General features: G+C 54.0%; 1 protein-coding gene across 3 annotated transcripts in view; it reads right to left on the bottom strand.

Annotated features, from left to right (window-relative positions):
* The window catches only part of LRFN5 (leucine rich repeat and fibronectin type III domain containing 5), a 75,758-nt gene extending 58,855 nt beyond the window's left edge, over positions 1 to 16,903 (bottom strand). For 2 of the 3 annotated variants that reach the window (XM_083514800.1, XM_083514801.1), the window contains exon 1: positions 16,699 to 16,844. The gene's annotated coding sequence lies outside the window, so the exon portion shown is untranslated. Of the gene's footprint in view, positions 1 to 16,698 lie in introns of all 3 variants that reach the window. The other variant, XM_083514799.1, reaches the window with a different exon arrangement.
* Between the last annotated feature and the right edge of the window lie 576 nt (positions 16,904 to 17,479).

Below are 17,479 nucleotides of genomic sequence, written 5' to 3'. Positions count from 1 at the left end.
ATGGGCAGCTTCTGCCGGTGCTCAGTCAAGATTCTGAATTGCTTCCCCAAACATAGACATACACACTAATAATAACAATAATAGTAATAGTAATACCTCACCCATCTGACTGGGATGCCCCAACCACTCTGGGCAACTAACTGGTACCCAGGTATGCCAGAGATTTTAAAGATTGCTGGAATGGGATGGCCAGTTGTGCTGTGTGCACAGACACACTATTTAGATCCCAAGGCAAAAACGAAGTGCAGATTCAGTGCCAAGACAGCTTTCCTTTTACCAGCCTCACCCCAGGCTCTTGATTGGGTGAACCTTCCGACTGATGAAGGTATTTTGTGGCATTAGATGTGCCTTAGGACAGCCTCAAGTCCATTCTGGAGAGTTCATCAAATCATAGAACGGTGGGGTTGGGAGGCTTGCAGGAATCTCCAGCATCCACCACAGAGGACCTTCCAGCCTCCAAGGAAGGAGACTCCACCACCTTCTGAAGGTGTTCGCTCTGTGGGGAAGCCAAGGACAGATTTGTGATGGAGCCACGGGGGGAATCCTTGCTCTCACAGGATGTTCCAGTGACAGGGCAGATTTTCCAAAACAAGAGTGGCCATCAAACCCCCAACCATGCAGGCGAAGGAACCTTTTTCTCTGTTTCACTCCTAGGAGACAAGGCCTTTGTCCCCTGCTGGGGCAGTGCCTGGTCCCTGGACCACTAGCTCTCAACTCCAGAGCCACTTGAAGAAAGAGGAGAGCAGGAGGAGAATTCAGGAAGCTGCGGCTCTCAATTCTGGCTTCCGGCCTGCCTTGGCCAGATGGCCGGACAGGGCAGGGTGTGGGCGAGTGGCCCAGTTCCCTTATTTATCTAGGAAACTTACACAACCCTCAGCTTTGCCTGGAGATAAATTCAGGCACTAAGTCACTGCCTGCAGCACAAACACAAAGGGCACAGCTAGGCTACACATCTGCCAGCCCAGCCCCCCAGGGGTGGTTTGCTGAGACGCCACCCCCTCCTGGCTTCGCCTTCATGATTCCGCTACAATTCTTGGCTCAAGACCAGAGGAAGATCTGCTCAAAGCCAACTGCCCAACCAGGAGCATCACAAGTCCAAGATGCTTTTCCCTGCACCTGCCCAGAGGCCTGTTCATCACAACCAGGTGTCAAAAGTGTGACCCACATGGGACCCACTCTGGACCCGGGAAAACGTTTGGTGGGCAACTCTAAACTCATTGCAGTTAAGGTATCCAAAGCCCATTTTATCCTGATTTCTTGGAAGGGTGTTCATAGGTGGCTGGGTGGTTTGAGAGGAGTCAGCCCACCCATACTTTGCAGGACGGCGTGTGCCAAGGCCTGCAAGGGAGGGGAAATCACGAATCGTTGGTGCTTGCCACATGGAACGCCAACACGGCAGCTTCTCAACATCACTTGTGACAATTCCCACCAAGCCACCCAAATTCCCCAGTTGTTGTTTTTTTAAAGAAAACAACACAACCCTTTTTTACTGGCTTGCCTTGGGTCTCCTTGCTTTCTCATTCTGCCTAGGAGCACAGAACTCTCAAGGTGCCACACACCTCGAGTCAGATTTCCAAACAGGCGTTGAAACCAAGATGTGATTAAGGGGCAGACATGCCAGCACCACTTGGCACCAAGCCCTTTCCTTCGGCACAGAGGCTGCTCGCTCTTGGGCCCGATCCTTTCCCCCTCCTGCTGGGTAATCCCTTTGTGGGAGGAAGGGAGGGAAATGACTCCAGCCAGCTTTCCATTTTCCAAAAGGTGTGCTGGGGGGGGGTGTGCTGGAGAAGGGCTCTTATGCTCAGCTCCTGCCTGTGGGCTTCTCCCTGGGGCACCCGATGGCCATGGCAAGAACGGGATGCCTTACGAGGTGGCGCCCATTGGCCTGATCCAGCAGGCTTTTCCGATGCTCTGATGAAGAGCAGCCTGCACCTCCCCAGCCTGCTGCCAGAATAGCTCTCTCCATCTGTCATTTACTAGGACCTGCTCTTGCCGTTGCTTCCAAGAAGGCCGCTTGCTCGAGCGCGTTGAGGAGCATGACGGCATTTCCCTTGCATAACAGCACCAGAAGAGCCTGCTCTTCTGTGTTTCCATGAGAATCATAGAACCGTAGAATGTTAGAGTTGGAAGGGACCCCAAGTCATCTAGTCCAGCCCCTGCGATGCAGGAGCCTCCAGGACAGATGACCATCCAACCTCTGCTCTCCAAGGAAGGAGAGTGAGCATCAGAAGAGCCTGCTGAAACAGGCCAGTAGTTCACCTGGGTCCTCATCCTGCTCTCACAATGGCTGAACAGTTGCCTGGGGGAAACCAGCAAGCAGGATCCGAGCGCAAGAGCCCTCTTCCATAGCGAGGAGCCCTTGATAGCCCTCTCCCTTGCCCCTGCCCCTCCCTGCAGGCCAAGAGACAACCAGGAGAAGTTGGCACCACTGAAGAAGCTTTCTCCCTTGCTTGGGGGGCATGAAATTGTGCCATGTGCCCCTTTCCAGGTGGGAGTGCCCAGCACATCGCTCTCATGGATGACCAGGGATCCCTGAGGCCCACCAGGCCAGTGTGATGTGGTGGTTAGAATGTCAGACTAGGAGTGAACTGGGTTCAAATCCCACCCAGCCTGAAGCTCATTGGGTGACCCTGGCCCAGTCACTGCCTCTCCACCTCACCCTACCTCGCAGGGTTGCTATGAGGATCAAATGAGGAGGAGGAAGAGAGCCATGTACACCACTTGGAGCTCCTTGGAGAAAACAGTGGAATATAAATGCATTCAATCAATCAATCAATATATTGATATATCTGCAATTAGCTTTTAAGGTGCCGTAAGACTAACTCTGGTAGGCAATTTACACATGCATGTTCTCTGCTGCGAAATTCAAAAGCCTTCTAACATCTGCCAGCCAGAAATCTCTTTTGAATTCTGTTTTGGAACCCCTTGTAAAGTCAGAAGTTGAATTCAGGCTCATGGATTACCTTAAAGGGGTAGAGGACAGTTAGGAAACAGCCAGTGTCCAGCTGCACCTAAAATAGCAGGACTCAGATCCATTGCCCAAATACAATTATTTCCCCAAGCTCTCTGTGGCCTCACCTCTGGTCCAAGGTCCACAATTCCTCCACCAACTGTCACTGTGAAGCTGCACTTAGTGGATTAAGGGGTTTCCAGCCATTTCTACATCCAGCAAAAGAACCGAGTGCTTCCCCTCAAGGTGCTCTTGCAATCCTAGTCTTGAAAGTTGCCCAGTCCTGGCAGGAAGTCCAGTATGACAACCCTGGCTTCTCCAGGAGAGGCCACCCAGTTCCCAGACAGCCTGAGGCACAGCAATGCAGCTGGCACCAGGAAGAAGTTCTCCCTCGGGTTTCATCTAAATCCTCTTTCTTGCTATTTGAGCCCAGCGGACTTCGGGTCCAACCCTCTGGGAGATCTCAGGGCAGCTGCGAAACTTGCTCTCACTCTCCATCTCGCACAAAGACAGGTGGATGCCGTGCAGAAAGGAGGTTATGGCGTTCGCTTCCCATTCCCCCAAAGAGAAGCCAGGAAGAGTGACTCAGACCTGTGGGGAGGGACCCACGGCAGCCACAGCCCACCTGCCAGGTTGATGTCATCTGCGGAGTCTTGCATTGCTAAGGAGAAGCTCATGACTATTCCAGGAAAGGCAACCTAACAGGCACTGATGGACAAAATGGCTCCTGAGAGCCAGAGTGAGGCCCCACCTCACAAAGGCCAGTGCCTGACACAGCAGGGAAGGCAGGAGGCAAGGGCAGCTTGTGGGTCCTGGGTGGGCTCCCTGCCACCTCTTCTGCAGGACCACCAATAGAGGCCCTCTGATGGAGAAACAAGCGTGCAGAAATTGCCCGTCTGAGACCTCGTTGCCACGGAGCACCCACACTGGGAAACCACAGTCCATTGCTTCGGCATTTATTTTTACCTCTTGCACTTTTAGCCCACCAATATCCTCCAAGGAGCTCAAAGTGGCGTGCTCCTCCCCATTCCACCTTCACAACAGCCCTGTCAGGTAGGTCAAATTGTGTTGCCCAGAACTGGACACAATATTCCAGGTGTGGTCTGATCAAGGCAGAAGAGAGGCTACCATGACTTTCCTTGGTCTGGACATTGGACTTCTCTTGATGCAGCCTAGAATAGCATTCGCTTTCTTCTGCTGCTGCATCACACGGTGGGCTCAGGTGAGGCTTGTGGTCCACCAAGACCCCCAGACCTTTTCCACATGTACTGCTGGTAAGCCATGTTAAGGAAAATTCTGGGTTGAGAGGATACTCAACAGCCCAGCTCATTGGGCAGAGCCTGCGGGTCCATAGGGTCAGAAAGGAAGGAAGTTCCAGCCAAAATAGGAGCAAAACAGCGGTCAGTAGACCACGATCTTTATTGTTGTGCAACAGCTCCCCCCAGGAGTAAGAACCCTGAGCATGAGGTGACACCCTCTTTTAAACCTTCCCTCTTTCCCCCAGAATCCACTTCAAGCAGCATCATTGACACATCGCCTCTACATCACTAGCATGTCACAAATGGGGAGGGGTCTACAAGGGTTACACAAGTTCAACATTAGGTCACTTTCTCAGACACCTTTCCCAACACCTCTTAAGTATCTCCGAAAGAACAATAAAACTCTTTACATCTCCTTGCCCTCAGGACTTATCTTGAGGTGAGCTTTCAGAACACCTGACTTGCTCAGCTTCCTCTGCAGATGTCCATTGTTGCCCCCTTGGTCACTCCCTGGGTGGGGTGCTCCCTGGTGTGTATGTGCTCTCACACTTGGAGAATTGTGGTGGGATGCCCTCTTCCTGCTGCCTACGTGGCTTCCTGCTTCTTGGTTCATTGGGGGAGGTGGATCCCAAATTCACCTTTCTTTAAGGGTTAAAATGGCATTGGAATGAGGAGAGTTGGTTAAAGAATGGATTTTCTACGAATTTATGAAGCTGGGTATCTTCCCTGAGCTGTCAAGTCAAAAGGATACATTCAGGCATAATATTTGTAACATTGTAACAACTTTAAAGATGGGGGGGGCATGTCATTTCCATAACAGCCAAGCATCTTCTATGTGCACAACTGGTTCTTCCTGCTTGAGTGTAAAAACTTGCGTCTGTCCCTACTGAAATTCGCTTTGTTAGTTTTGGCCCAGTTCTCCATGCCATGCAGCTTTTTATAAACATCTATCATGCCGCCTCTCACTTGCCTTTTCTCTAAAACTAGAGAGTCCCCAATGCTAGGAGAGGGTGTTACGAGCCCCCTGCCCCTGGTGGATATTGGAGCCATGAGACAAGCAGGTTGCAGGACGGCAGCAGCCAAACACCCACCGAGGCCACGACTCCGGGGCTCAAGCTTAGAGACTTCGCCACCAGCTTCCAAGAGCAAGCCAACATCCCCAGGGCCACCCACCTAAGAGGACCTTATCAGGATGGCCAGAGGAAGCTGCACCACCCATTCATCTCCTGCTGGAAGCCCCAGTGGGAAGTGGCCTTTCGTGGGGGGCCCCAATGCCATCTCCTTGCAACCAGATTTTTATCAGAGCAAAATCCTGGTGTTCTTCTTCCTCACCGGCACAAAACCAGTGATCAGGAAAGAGATCGGAAAGGCAGGAAGTTGCATACACAGAAGGCAGCAGACTCTCCTTCATTGGAGGTTGCTGAGCAAAGGCTGGCTGGACTAGATGACCCTTGGAGTACCTTCCAAATTCACAGATTCTCTGTGGAACAGCATCTGAACTTACAAATTCATATTCAAGGTAAGCAGTGAAGGAAGGAAGCGGGGGCTGAGAAGGCAGCCGAGTGTGGAGGATGCAGCAGTGGGTCTTGATCTGCTGGGATAAAAAATAAAAATCCCATTCTCGGGCCTAACTCAAGGGTTACAAAAAAGTCTATAAATATGGGGAATAAATCCCATTTAAACGGACCTAAGAAGAGCCTGCTGGATCCTGGCAATGGCTCCCCTACTCCAACATCCTGATCTCCCAGGGACAGATGGCATTATGGAAACCCACCAGGAGGATTCAAGCCCAAGAACCACCTTCCCTCTTGCAGCTTCCAGCGGTGGGTATTCAGAAGCATTTACTGCCCCGACCGTGGAAACAGAGCGGAGCCATCAATATCCCTCTCCTCCTCCATGAATTGGTCTGATCCTCTTTTAAAGGCATCTCTGTTGGTGACTATCACTGCCTCCTTTGGGAGTAAGCTCTATAGTTTAACTCTGCTACATGAATAAGTCATTTCTTTATATATTTGACCAGAATCTTCCAGCTTCCTGGGATGTCCATGAGTTCCAGTGTTATGTGAGAGGAAGTCCATGCTGTGCACAATTTTACAAGCCTCTATCCTCTTACTTTCCTTTTCTCTGTTTAAGATTAAGTCCCAAACTCTGCAGCCTTTCTCTGCCCCCATGATCATTCTGGCGGCCCTTCTCTGGACCTTTTCCAACTCTACAATCTCCTCTTTGAGGTGAGGCAACCAGAACTGGACACAGCATCCCAGATCTGGTTGCACCATAGATTTGCAGAACAGCATTCTGATATCAACAGATTTATTTCCATTTCCTTTCCTAGTGATCCCTAGCATGGAATTTGCCTTTTGTGCAGCTGGGTTGACATGCTGAATTTCTTGTCACTCTGACAAACCTTGGTTGCTCCTCCTGGCCTGCCCAGACTCAGGAGAGAGAGACCACGAGATTTGGGCTCAGATGACCTTTCTCAGGTGAGAGGAGAAGGAGGAGAACTGGGGGGTTAGCAAAGCAGCCAAGTCCTCCTCTCTGGAGGTTTGCATAGTGTGGGGGCTGTTAAGGTGCAGCCCAGACCTTCTCCAACATCTTTTTATAACCACAGCTGGCATGAAGAATTAGGAGTCAGAGGAAACCTGAGCCAACCATCCAGCAAGACAGTTCAAAGCACAATTTAATTACGGTTCAGGGGTTCCCAAAACCTTTGGGGCCCCCACCCCCTTGGTTCCACAAACTCATCCTCTACTGAACCCTACAAAAAGCATTCTTCAGAATAGCATTTTGCACAACCCACTAAGGAAGGCAATAACAGGACAAAACTCAAAACAGTAACCAATTAATGCAACAAAATGGATGAACTTGATCTGTCAGCTTTTCAAAGTCTGGTGGCTATTTACACCCCAAGCGTCCCCCTGCTGCCCCCTTGCCTCTCAATACCCCCCCCAACTCATGTCCCATCACCCACTTTGGGAGCCACAGCTCTAGAACAAGCCATGCGCCTCAAGAGGTCACTGGGAGGACTGCCGCATGTGCGCCATGGATGAGCATGTTTGCTGACAAATCCTGCTGAATCCAGCATGACCACAAATGCACAGACAAACACATCCCTTCTTGACTGCAGAACCAAGGCGAGGGGCCCCCAGAAATCACAGGAGAATCACAGATAACACTGACAATTATGCCTGCCTAGATATTATTCTAACGGATAAAAGAAGCCACCCAAGATGGATAATCCCTTCCTTCGTTCTCACAGCACAAAAGTATCAAAAAACGGAATTACGATGTGTTTAATAATAATAATAAGAATGCACCCAAACAAAAAGAAATAAGCAGAAATATCTTTTTCTATTTCCCTTTCAGCTATTAAGAGTGTATTGCTAAAATACACCCTGGAAAGTAATTCAGCAATGCACAATGACTACTGCAACAGCAGTGGGGGGGTGGGGGGTGCGCAATTCTGCAGATTTGCCATTTCACACAATATTTGCAGGTAAGAGATGAGATTCTCCCCATTTCACGGGCTTTAGATTTACTAAGGAAACAGATGATATTGTAAACAATCCATTTTCCCCAGGAGGATAAACTCAGAAAAGAGGCTTCGGAGAATGCAGGCACCAGAGATATTTCCATTCATTTCTTGATCTGTGGAGCCCCCGCGGTGCTGCCCTTACAGCATCAAGGAACAATTCTTTTCAGCCGACAGGGCTCCTCTGGGCCCCCATCTCCCCACTGCTGCCCCCCCCCCGATGCCCTGAAAAACATAGGCCAAGGGAGGAAAGTGTCGGCAGCGGAGGAATGTGCATGCACCGGATGAAGAAACTGCTTGTGGCCCTCCCCTCTGCCCTTCTCTATACTGCCAGTCAGTGGGGGTGCCAGTGGGGGGCTGGGGTCCAGCAACATCAGCCCCCCACTGGCCACTCTGCTGGGGGGCTGACAAGGAGACCAGAAACCCATGCAGTGCCCTGGGGTCCCCACCTCTTGAGCTAGACCAGGGGTCAGCAAACGTTTCCAGCAGGGGGCCAGTCCACTGTCCCTCAGACCTTGTGGGGGGCCGGACTATATTTTGGAAAAAGAAAAAAAAGAACGAATTCCTATGCCCCACAAATAACCCAGAGATGCATTTTCAATAAAAGGACACATTCTACTCATGTAAAAACACGCTGATTCCCGGACCGTCCGCGGGCTGGACTGAGAAGGTGATTGGGCCGGATCCAGCCCCCAGGCCTTAGTTTGCCTACCCATGATCTAGACTGTTGTGTGATTCAGGCAGCCAGGAAGTGCAAAAGAACACAAGAACAGCCTGCTGGATCCAGCCATCTAGTCTAGCGTGCCTCCTGTTCTCAGTGAATTCAGGATTAGGCCTGGTTGGCACCATCGTTCATTGGTCTCAGCCAGGCACCAAGTGAATTTGGGGTGTGGGTGGCTCTTAGTGGAAGCTGTGGGGTCTGAGCTGCATGCCTAGAGGTCCAGAACATGAGAAGAGCCCTGGTGGAGAAGACCGGGGTCCAACTAGCCAAGCCTCCTGTTCTCACGAGGGCCAACCAGATGCCCATTATGGGAAACCCGCAAGCAGGATCCAAGCCCAAGAGCTCCTCTCTCCTCTCCTGGGGCTTCCAGCAACTGGTATTTGAATGAATGAAATTTATTATAGTCCCAGACCAGATTCACAAACCATACTAAGCGAACATAAAACACAATAGAATTAAGTCTGAATTAACAATCGACTATGACAATAAACAATATGAATATGACAGCCATTAGAAATGTGGTTTAGGTCTTAGTCTCTAAAATATTATCTAGAGTTTGCACCTGAGGCCTTAGCCTTTGTAATAGCACAGCTTGTTCCCTGAGTTTTATGGCAGCCACGCAAAATTAGGCCCCCCTTAGAGTGATATCTGGATCCTTATCCTCTATCAGGGATTTTAAGCATTGAGGTTCAGACCCACTTGGAATTTTCTGTATAACAGGGGTGATAAAGAGCGAGCATATATCCTTATAAAAACGACATCGTAGCAAGACATGAGAGATGGGGCAGACTCGTTCCACATACGGTTTACCCACAGATCTGCCCTGCAATTAGGCAGATGGCAGCACGTTGAATCTAGCGAGGGTGAACGACCGTCTATATTTAGATATTTGTAATTTTGACAGATATACTGCTGGGTGAAACCGTCTTTGACTGCTGGGTGCTTATTCATCTCACTCACATGACACTGAAATTCTAGGTAGGTCCCAAATTCGTTGGCAAATTGAGCAACTGGTATTTGGCATCATTTCACTTTGGTGGCCCCTTCCTGAAACTTTTCCAACTCTACAGTGTCCTTTTTGAGGGGAGGCAACCAGAACAGTACAGTATTCCAAAGCCAGTCACACCACCGATTTGTATAATGGCCCTATATTGGATTTTGCCACTGGTTATTAGATTTCACATGGTTGATTTTTGTGGTTTTTACAGTTTACGTTGTATTGGCATATTTATGGATTGCAACCTGCCCAGAGATCATTTGATACAGGGCAGGTTAGAAATGCAGTAGCGGCAGCTGACGTTATTAATAAATATAAGCTGCATTTTTTGCACTCAGGTACCTCAAGGTGATTTCTTTCGGAGCAAACGCAACGGAGACGCTGAAATCCGATAGAAACAGCAAAGAACAAAAACTAAAATCCTCTTCCAGCAACACATTTAAAGGGGGCAAGTCTTCCCTGCCCCCATGTGAAGAATGAGCCCCATGAAGCCACAGAGAAGGATGAGGAGGATTAAACAAAGGGGGGTGGAGACCCCCTTGCATGAGCAGCAAGGGAAGGAGCCGCACACGGCAGAGGTGAATTGGGGAGAGGGCCAAGGACATGGATAGGGGAGCCCTCACAGGGCAGGGCGCACAACTGTGGCATGCAGTCCTGTTGGGAAGACTGGCACCCCCAGGTTAGAGGGCAAAGAGGCTCAGGCCAGGAAGGCAGCTTTGCTGAAAAAGATGGAGCTCACTTCTGCAGGAGACAGCGAGCATCACCAACCGGAATGGCTTTTTAAAAGAATTGTGCAAATTCATGGAGGACAAAGCTTTCCCTGGCTCCTGGCCACAAGGACTCTGCTCTGCCTCCCCAGTCTGAGGCAGAGATGCTTCCAGTTGCTGGAAACCCAGGAGGGGAGAGGAATGCTCTTGTGCTCGGATCCTGCTTGTTGGTTTCCCATTTAGGGCATCTGGTTGGCCCCTGTGAGAAGAGGAGGCTGGGCTAGACGGGCCTGATCCAGAAAGCTCTTCTGATGTTCTTCAGTCTGGTACCTGCTTTCCAAAAGGAGATTGTTAGCTGCTTTGAGACTCCTTAAGGGGAGTGAAAGGCGGGGGATCAAGCCCAAACTCCTCTTCTTCTTCTCTTCTCTTCTCCAAATGAGTCACTAGGGAGCACTGGTGGAGGAACAGGGGTGCGGGGGGAGCGCACTGTCCCCGGCGGCACGATCCCAGTGGGGTGCCATCACGGCTCCCCACCTCTTGTGCTGGGGGCCACGCCACTGCAAGCTGCATGCCACGTCCCCAGGATGCACATCACGCCCCTGTAGGTGGCCTGCCACGCCCCCGGGACACGTGCCAGCCATGCCCCCGCCTGCTCTCCGCCACCACTACCTCCCCTCCGCCACAGCTAGGGAGGTGGAGGGGAGCTACTCGATTTAGACAGATGATCTCTGTGAAGTCTATTGGCATAGGAAGAACATAATAAAAGTGGAGAGAAGGAAGGGGCCATGGTGGGCTCAAGCTGATTGTTCTGTTCCATTACAAAATATCAGTTGGCTAGAAGGATCCCCACCCCTGGCGTCAATTCCGGCTCCTTCTCCCTCAGCCCAGCCCTCCAAACCAAAGAAGACCTCAGAAGCTACAGGGATTTCTGGTTGGTCAACAGGGGGGAAGGGGTGATGGGCCCGGGAGGCCACCGGCCTGATCCGGCTGCTTCTGGGCTCCTCACCAAGATGTGTCTTTCTCCTCAAGCCTGAGGAATGCAGAGAGGGAAGTGGCTCAGGGCCCAGAGGCAGGAGGGGGGTAGGAGGCCAAGGAGAGAGGGAGGCTGGAGCCAAAGAGGGAAGCACGGGCACAACGCAAAGGATGGGACCTCTTCTCCTGCAACACTGAGTGGCAGGGGAGGGTCTGGGGGACCCACCACGGGGCATCTGCCTTGCCACACTGACCCTGCCTGGGACCCTGATCAGAGATTCTCTAGCTGAGATCCCTGCACTGGACGAGGTTGGAATAGATGACCCTTGGGATCCATTCCAATTCTATGTGCATCATGTGGATTTGCATTATTCTGTATTTGTATCATTGTGTTTGTATGTATTTGCTTCTAACGCCTTATGAATTTACTGTATGGTTTTGTGTTTTTATATTGTTGCAAACTGCTGTGATATATTTTCATGAAAGAGTGGTATATAAATATTTTTATTTGCGTGTGAAGAGTGTATCTGTTTGTTCCTGGGAGTTGCCCTGGGAGTCTTTTGGCGGAAAGGCAGCATGTGAATAAACAGTAACGTAACCTAACAAACCATAGCTTCGCATGGACCCACAAAGCCATGGGCTCTGGAGAGGAGATGGCAACTGTCTCCTTCCTCCTCAGGTTCTGTTGCACCACTGGGAGCTAAGCCATGGTTTGCTTTCGTGTCACCTGCTTTTGGTTTGTCTGGAATCTGTCAACCCACAAGCCCAGATTCAGAGGACAAGTTCTGCCAAACCATGACTTAGCTCTCAGCTGCAAAGTGGGCACATTCTCCTCTCTGAGAGACCATACCTGCAAACTGGGTTGGCATCTCTTGACTGTTTACGTGGTGCTGGAAGCTGAGGCAGGAGCCTCAACTTCTAATGCTCATGCTTTGGGGAGCACCAGAGGATCTGTAGCAGCCCTAATTCTTCAGCAAAAGGGTCCTTTTGATCCGAGAACAAATATCTTGTACTGCTGTAGTCCAGAGACATCCATCAACAACCAGGATAACAAATTGAAACGAGCACCTGCTCTCGTGTAGCTTCTCCCTTATTTATGCTTCAAGATCTGCTCCTCTCCCATAAATGGAAAAGAAAACCAGTGAGGAGGAGGAGGAGGCCAGGGATTTTGCCAGGCTGAACTGAGCTCTCTGGGTTGTCTGGGAGGCTCAGCAGGACAACCCTATGACCCAGGACTGCTCTGTCCGCTCCTCTCTGGCTGGAATGTTTGCTGAGATTCCTGTAGTGCATAGACTAGATGAACCAGCTCTACAATTCTATGAACCTCTTATCTCCTCCAGCTCTCCCATGCCAGCTCCCACAGGTATGATCCTTGTAGGTGTGTTTCCAAGCCCCTTGGTGGTGAGAGGACACCAGCACCCCGGACTTTGGTTTATCCATGCCTTGGGAACTCTGCACTGTCCAGGACAGACCACCACCTCCCGTCTGTGAAACATTTCAGGCAGCGGGCAGGACCAGAGAAGCGGGGGCATCGGGACATCCCCACAGCCCAAGGATGCTCTTTAACTCATTTGATCCTTCCAGTTCTCCACAGAGCCTTTGCTCAAATCTTCATCAGCCAAACAGAAATCCAAAATGGCAGCTTCCATAGCCCCCCCCCCCCGGAACTCAGCCTTGTAGGGCCACCAAAACGCCCAGGAGCCTTGGGCCCTCTTCCCCTCCAAGCCGCAAACTAGGACTCCACCAGTTGAAAAAGGAAATGCTCCAGCATTTGAAGGGGGCTTCTTTCGAGCTCTGGTCTTCAGCTGGTGGGGCAAGAACCACTAGCAGGTCTTGGACTGATTTGAGCAGCAGCCCGAACAGGAGCACGGCCACCAGGGAAATAGGTGGGAAAGGTTAAGAAATGGGTCCCCCAATGCATGTTTGGGGGAACTGGGGTTTTTGAAGCCGAGGCTGGACAGACATCTGTCAGGGATGCTTTCGTTGTGATTCCTGAATTGCAAGGCGTTGGACTAGATGACTCTGAGTCTATGCAAAGTGCATCCTGGGTCTGAAAAGGCTAAAGGCTGCAGCTTCAGAGGCTGCTTCCAAGCATGATGTTGGAACTGGCTAGTCCACAAAACTGGCAAGATCCACGCTGGCAGGAAGCAAGGTCTGATGTCTCTCCCTCGCTCTGGCCAATTGTGTGTCAAAACCTCGCACACGTGACCCATAAAGGGGAGAGGCTCAGAAGCATTTCGTCTCCCTTGAAATCGGCCTCAGGTGCCCAAAGAACAGCCCCCTTTCCCCTCCCTCTCTCCCTCTCTCACACACAGGCGCACCTCTGGGGTCAAATCCTGCCCCTCACCTCCCCCTTCCACCCACTGCATGTGGTGCTTCTACAACCACTGCACCTTTTGAACAGACACAAGCGGAGCTGCAAGGCCGGCACAATCCTGCAAGGCTTGTTGTTTTGTTCTGGAGTAGCATCTATTTCAGGCTCAAGGGCACGGGAGACACCGAGAGGAGAAAGCAGCCGCCACTACGAAGGCAGCCTTTGGTCCTGCTGGGCTGAATCGCTCCTCTGACAACCACGGCCTGCCTTCCTCCTCCCCTCAGCCTCCAGCAGAGATGGTCACATCTGGGTATTCACATGTGGGCCTAAGCACCCCCCCCCACAAGTGCCCTGAGCCATTTGGCAGTTGGCCCTCCAAAGGCGGCCAAACACTCTCCAGGCAAATTCCCCGGGAAAGGACTGAACCATGTCCATATTTCAATTTCTTCTGATGTGGTGGGGGCAGGGAAGACTTCCTTGCCAGGCCTTGTCCCCCTGCCCTATCTGGATCAGCACAAGCTGCTCACACCTGCTCCAAATGACACCCACCCTGCCGGCAACCACCATGGCTGCTCCACAAGGGGCCAGCTCTCCTTGTCAGCAGACCTCACCTACTTAGCTGGGTCTCGGCTCAGCCTGCTAAAGACAAAGCTAGTCTAACGATTTTCCCAAGCAGAATGTTTGCTCTGATAGCATCCCCAAAGATTTTCCTATAAAACCAGCCCTGTTATCAAGCCCTCGAGCAGAAGAAGTATCGATCCCCTGGGGGAGAGGGAGGGCAAGCAATTGCAGCCTGGGAGACTTGCCCACATCCAGCTCTCCTTGCCCAGAAGGAGGAGAAAGGCTGGACTCCCCCTTGAAGGTCTCCTTGGACAGGAGGAAGGAAGGGGCTTTGAGGGTCTCCTTCTCCACAACCGCCTTGGGGCTCCTTGGGCAAGTGGGGGTTGGTGGGGGCTGGAATGTGGGTGCCAGCCTTGCGGTCAGTGTCCTCCCTCCGCTGCCAGAGGCAGGAAACTCTGGAGGCTGCCTTCTCCTGAGTCTACCTTGGCCTTGTCTACCTCGGCTGCCAGTGATGGCTCTCCAAGGGTTCAGACCAGGGACATTCCCACTCCCAGCTGGAAACACTTCAGCTTTCAAGGCAGATGCTCCACCACAGGGACCCTCAGGAGGCCCCCAAATGGGACCACATCCTGGGGAGCACCAGTGGAGAGAGTGCGCTGCTGCTGCTGCTGAGGTGGCTCTCAGGTCCTGCTTGCAGGTGGGGAGACCAGGATGCCCGACTAGTCAGGCCTCCGCTTTGGTCTCATCCAGCAGCCAGGCTCTTCCAATACACTGCTACAATGGCAAGTAGCAAAGCCTTGATGCCTTAGGCCCTAAAATGAAGCAGCTATCCTCATGCATTATCAGAGCAATCCCTGCAACAGACCTGTAAGGGGCCACCTTTCCTATCCATGTCGCAGCCGAGGGCCAAGGAAATACGGGCTTCCTAAGGCCACCTCATACAGCCAAGGTGACATTTGGACAGAGGACTGGCCTGTCTTCCACCTTCCAACCAGTCGCTACTCAGGGAGTTGCTTATGTAGGATCCAGGAGGCCATGGAGCTCTGTAGCATCTACACTGCCTGGCAGCAGACTCTCCAGGGGTCCAGGGTCTCCCTCAGCCCCTACTTGGAACCTTTTTTGGGAAAAGTAGGTGCTCGTCCCTTGAGCTCTGGCCTTTCCCTTGAGAACGCCCCCCTCCACCAATCTGCATCTGTCCTCTGGTGCAAATAAAAGCGCCAAAGCACTAGGTCTGAGTGTGGGCAGGATGAGCTCCATGGCTCAGAGAAGAGTCTCAACTGGGACAGGCCTGGGGTGGGGGGCCAGGAGCCGCCTCTGGCCAAGCACAAACCCCCAGGCCAGGAAGAAACCGGCTGGACATGGGGCTAAAACAATGTCCAGACATATTGAGTACTAAGTACCCTTCCCCCACATGGGGAGCCTCCTTGCCCTCCAGCCCCCCAACTTGCTCCAGAGCTCTGCAAAGACCTCAGACCTGCTCTCAGGGCCTGGAGGGAGAAGGGAGCTCCCACCAGCTCACCATTAAGGGTGCCCCCTGCCCCACTCCCCTGAAAGCCCCACACCAGCAGCCAGGAGCAAGAGACCTGGGCCCTACAAGCACAATTCACAAGGGCCTTAAAGAAAGACGCCCCTCTCCACCCCCAAAAGGGGGACGAGTTGCAGCAGCAGTTTAGGTCCCCAACGCCAAAGAAACAGGAGGGCAACTTAACAGCTGGATAGACGCGCCCCTCCCCCTGCCCCTCCTCCTCCAGGGAGCCTGCCATTTCCATGCCCATCGACCTGGGGGGGGGAGGGATACTGGGGGGGAGGAGGGCTCTGTCCACATCCTCCTCCTCCCACCCCCAAAAACCTGCCATTCTCCCCGCCCCCTCCCGCTTCAGAGCTCCAGCGCTCCTTTCCAGGAGGCGCCCCACACCTTCGGAGAGCACCAGCAGGAGGGGGGCAAAGCGCTGGGGGAGGGGCAGCCCAAAGACCCTCTCGCCTAGAAACCGGCAGGGGACCCCCCCCCCGCTGCTGCGGAGAAAAAAATCTGCGCAGGCAAGAAGCGGAGCGAGTCCCCCGAGGGGTCCAGGTTTTTTGGGGGGGAGCCTAGATTCGGCGGCACGAACGGTGCTCCCCCCACCCCGGAGAAATCCCACCCACTCGGCGCCAGGCCCTTGGTTCTACGTGCGGGGAATCGGGGGCTGTCGGCTGACTCCTTCCCCCCGGTGCGGGGGGGGGGGGCCGTTCCCGCATCCAGACCCTCCAAAACCGACCCTGGAGCTCCCCCAACCTGCCAGAGCCGCAGCGGCAGGCAAGCGGAGAAGCGAGTTCCGGAGCCCCGAAAACGGGGGAGGATTTGGCAGGTGGGGGGAGGGAGTGCTTTGCAGGAACCTCCATTCTCTCCCTGAACAGGACGGGGGGGCGGGGGCGTCCTTCTGTTATAGAACCGGGAAGAAATAGGGAGGGGCAACGCTCACCCCCTCGTCGCGCAGGAAAAGCGGGAGAAGGGCGCAGCAGCCACACCTGGCCGTGCCCAACGGGACCCTCCCCTCCCCTCCCCCTCCCTCCGACGGGGAGGGCGCGGGGAAACAGGCCCCCCATTGGGAAGAGGTGGCTCGCCCCTTCCCCTCCCCACGTCTCCCAGCCCCCTTCCCCCCCTCCCCGCGCGGGGGCTGCAATGCAGAGAGCGCGAGCCGAGGCGCTTACCTGCTGCCTCCCGGGGAATCCGACCGGCCGCCCGGGGCGCTCCGTCTCCGGCAGCCGCCTTCCTCCTGCTGCTGCTGCTGGCCGCCTTCCTCGTCGTCGTCCGCCCGCTCCCTGCTCCGGTGCGCCGCTCACCAGGCGCCGCGGCAAGCGCCGCATCCTAGAGGCGAGAGGCGGCGGCGGCCCCGGGCGGCGGCGGCGGCACAAGAGCGGCTGCGCTCGGGGCCGGAGCGCCCGGCTCGGCGGGCGCGCTCAAGCCGCCGAGCTCGCCCCATGGGAAGCGCGCGGGCGGCGGGAAGCGACTCCACCGGCCCGCGGGTGACCTTGCCCGGCCCCGACGCCCTGCGCGCCGCCTCGCCCGCCGCTCCCGCGATGCGCAAAGATCCCTCCGGGCGCGCCGCGCCCTCGCTGGCCCCGGGCCCCTCCGCCCCAGCGCCGCCGCCGCCCCGGCCGCCGATCACATCCCCGCCGCCGTCGTAGCCGCCGCCGCTGCCAGGCACGAAGGAAAGAGCGCGAGCGAGAGGAGCAGGCGCGCCGGAGCCTCGGCCGGGCGCCGTTCAGTGGCGGCGCCGCGGGGACAGTGGCAGCCGAGCGCCGCCCGCCTGGGCTCCTCCGAGCGCGCCGAACCGAGCCTCTCCTTCGCCGCCGCCGCCGCCCGCCGCGGCCAGCTCCATCCCCGGCGCCGCACCACCAGAAGCCCCGGAAGGAGGCGGCTGCCGCCCGGCCGAACCCCGCTCGCCTCGCTGCCGCATGAAGCCTTGTGGCGGCGGCGGCGGCGGCGGCG

The sequence above is a fragment of the Podarcis liolepis genome (assembly GCF_965112155.1).
Source record: "Podarcis liolepis genome assembly, chromosome: 1".
Taxonomy (NCBI): Eukaryota; Metazoa; Chordata; class Lepidosauria; order Squamata; family Lacertidae; genus Podarcis; species Podarcis liolepis.
This window is presented reverse-complemented; position numbering and strand designations above follow the sequence as displayed.